Here is a 3,989-nt window from a genome sequence, read left to right as displayed (position 1 = left end):
GCTTGGCTTCGATCCATTTGGTAAACTTGTCGACTGCTATGAGCACATGAGTGAAGCCACTCCTACCAGTCCTCAGTGGACCAACCATGTCCAATCCCCAAACAGCAGAGGGCCAGAGGAGTGGAATGGTCTTCAGGGCTGATGCAGGTTTGTGCGACATATTGGAGTAGAACTGGCAGCCTTCGCATCTGTCGACTATATCTTTCGCCATTTCGTTTGCTCGTGGCCAATAAAATCCAGCTCGGTATGCTTTAGACACAATGGTCCGAGAGGACGCATGGTGACCACAGGTCCCCGAATGGATGTCGTGGAGGATCACTCGACCTTCTTCTAGCGTTATGCATTTCTGGCTGACCCCGGTTGCACTTTCTCTGAACAGCTGTCCTCTTATTACAGTAAAGGCCTTGGATCAACGGACGATCTGTCGAGCCTCTTCTTCATCTTCTGGGAGCTCTTTCCTAAGGATATATGCAATGTATGGCACTGTCCAGTCAGGAGTGATGACCAACACCTCCATGATCAAGTCGACCACGGCTGGGACCTCGACTTCAGTCAGATCTGTGGCACTCTTAGGCTGCGGGGGTTCTTCAGCGAAGGAATCTTCTTGAACTGAAGGTGCATGAATATGCTCCAGGAACACATTACTGGGGATGGCTTCTCTCTTGGAGCCTATCTTTCCTAAATCATCTGCTGCTTGATTTTTTCAGTCGGGGTATATGATGGAGCTCTAACCCCTCAAACTTCTTTTCCAACTTCCTCGCCGCGTTGCAGTAACCAGTCATGGCTGGGCTTCTGACGTCCCACTCCTTCATCACTTGATTGACTACCAAATCTGAGTCGCCATAGACCATGAGGCGATGGACGCCGAGTGAGATGGCCATACGCAACCCATACAAGAGTGCTTCATATTCTGCTTCGTTATTGGAGGAATCAAATTGAATTTGAAGGACATATCTGAGCTTGTCTCCTCGAGGGGACACCAGTACCACCCCAGCACCGGAACCATTCAGCATCTTGGAACCGTCAAAGAACATGGTCCAGTGCTCCGAGTGAACTTGAGTCGGCAGTTGTTGTTCGATCCACTCGGCGAGGAAATCTGCTACTGCTTGGGACTTGATAGCTTTCTTTGCCTCAAACTTGATATCTAAGGGAAGGAGTTCAATCGCCCACTTTGCCACTCGACCAGTTGCATCTCTGTTGTTCAGAATCTTTGACAATGGAGCATCGCTGACGACTGTAATGGAGTGATCAGAGAAGTAATGTGCAACCTTCTTCTTGGTCATATAAATCCCATAAACAAGCTTTTGATAATGTGGATATCTTTGCTTTGATGGAGTCAAAACTTCAGAGACATAGTATACTGGGCGCTGAACTTTGTAGGCTTTTCCTTCTTCTTCCCGCTCGACCGTCAGTACTGTACTGGCGACTTGTCCAGTGGCTGCAATGTAAAGCAGTAAAGGCTCTTTGCTAATTGGAGTAGCAAGCACCGACTGGGTGGAAAGCAGGGCTTTAATCTCTGCAAATGCTGCATCACCTTCAGGAGTCCACTCGAACTTATCTGAATTCTTCATCAGTCGGTAAAGAGGCAACGCCTTTTCACCGAGGCGAGAAATGAATCAACTTAGGGCGGCCAAATAACCGGTAAGCTTCTGGACATCATGCACACGCACAGGGCCTTTCATCCGGAGTATGGCTCCTACGTTCTCTGGGTTAGCGTCGATCCCTCATTCGGAAACGAGAAAACCGAGTAATTTTCCGCCTGGAACTCCAAACGTGCATTTTGATGGATTAAGCTTGATATCATACCTTCTGAGGTTGGCAAAGGTTTCAGCAAGGTCAGCCAGTAGGTCGGAAACTTTACGTGACTTGACCACAATGTCATCCATCTATGCTTCCACATTCCAACTGATCTGAGTGAGTAAACACTTCTGAACCATCCGCATGAATGTGGCTCCGGCGTTCTTCAAACCGAATGGCATAGTGACATAACAGAAGCATCCAAATGGGGTTATGAAAGCTGTTTTTATCTCATCGGGTCCATACAGACGGATTTGATGATACCTGGAATAAGCGTCCAAAAAGGACAAACGCTCACACCCCGCGGTCGAGTCGACTATTTGGTCGATGCGAGGGAGAGGAAAGTGATCTTTCGGGCAGGCCCGGTTGATATGTTTGAAGTCAATGCACATGTGAAGTGAGTCGTCCTTCTTTGGGACCATGATAACATTAGCTAACCACTCGGAGTGGTAAATTTCTCGGATAAACTTAGCTGCTAGAAGTCGAGCCACTTCTTCACCGCTTGCCTTCCTCTTCTGTACGGCGAACCGTCAAAGATGTTCTTTGACTGGTTTTACTTTTGGGTCGACTCACAAGTGATGCTCAGCCAGTCCCCTGGGAACACCTGGCACGTCAGAAGGTTTCGATGCAAAGATGTCCCAATTCTCACGGAGGAACTAGATGAGCTCTTCTTTCTACTTGGAGTCGAGTGTTGTTGAAATGTGAGTCGGAGCAGCATTGGGATCCGTCGGGTGAATGTGAATCGACTTTGTTTCACCAGACGACTGGAATGCTGAATCCGTGGCAGGCTTCTTAGCTCGCAACAAATCACTCGGCTCTGCATTTTTTTATATTCCTGCAATTCCACTACTGCCATATGTGCATTGGCGATCTTTGAGCCCTTCTGGAAGCACTCTTCTGCCTTCTTTCGATTGCCAGTGATAGTGATCACCCCTTCGGGACCAGGCATCTTCAATTTGAGGTACACGTAACATGGTCAAGCCATAAAACATGCATAAGCTGGCCTGCCCAAAATAGCATGATAAGCACTCTGGAAATCCACAACTTCAAATGTCAACTTTTCTTTGCGGTAGTTCTTGGAATCACTGAACACTACATCAAGGGCGATCTGGCCGAGTGATGCAGCCTTCTTGCCAGGAATGACTCCATGGAAACTCATATTGCTTTCACTAAGTCTGGACATCGGAATGCCCATTCCTTTCAACGTCTCTGCATACAGTATATTCAGGCCACTACCACCATCCATCAGAACCTTAGTCAATCGGGTGCCTTCGACTAATGGGTCGGCCACCAACGCTTGCCTCCCAGGGGTGGCTATGTGCGCTGGGTGATCGGACTGGTCGAATGTAATGGCAGTCTGAGACCACTTCAAATAACTGGGTGTCACCGGGGCGACCATGTTTACTTCTCTGTTGATGACTTTCAGTCGACTCTTACTCTCACCATCAGCGAAAATCATCAGAGTGGAATTGACGTGGGGGTAACCATCATCGTCGTCTTCCCCATCCTCAACTTTGTCTATTTCCTTCTCCTTTTCCTTGGGCTGTTTCTCTCGGAATTGCTGGATTAGGAGTCGACACTGTCGAGTGGTATGCTTTGGGTAAATGAAATTACCCTCTTCATCTTTCTTGGTGTGAACGTGGCATGGTAAATCCAGCACATCATTTCCATCTTGATCTTTTACTTTCTTGGGGTTCCACGGTCCTTTGGGTTTCCCCTTGAACTTCCCTTGAGTTACGGCCAAGGCTTCTCCAGGAGCAGCTAGCTTGGCTTTGCGCTTCTACTTCCGACTGGAGTTCCCTCCTCCGGTTTCGTGGGCGGCTGTTTTGTGCTTACCACTCCGGAGTCGGTCTTCTTCTTCACCATTGGCGTAGTTGGTGGCAATCTCCATCATCCGAGTCAGAGTCATATCTCATGTCTGACCGAATTTCAGATTCAACTCCCGATACTTAATGCCTTCTTTGAAGGCACAAATTGCTTGGTGATCTGACACATTCTCCACTGTGTGGTGCAACGTGATCCATCTCTGGATATAATCCCTCAAAGTTTCATTCGGTTTCTGAATGCAACACTGTAATTCTGTCAACCCTGCTGGCCGCTTGCAAGTACTTTCAAATGTTCTGACAAATACTCGAGCAAGATCTTCCCAAGTATAAATACTACCAGGAGCTAACTGATTCAGCCACGCCCTG

The sequence above is a fragment of the Triticum urartu genome, chromosome 7A, assembly GCF_056163025.1.
Source record: "Triticum urartu cultivar PI428250 chromosome 7A, HENAU_Tu73, whole genome shotgun sequence".
NCBI classification, from domain to species: Eukaryota; Viridiplantae; Streptophyta; class Magnoliopsida; order Poales; family Poaceae; genus Triticum; species Triticum urartu.
Note: the sequence above shows the minus strand (reverse complement) of the source record.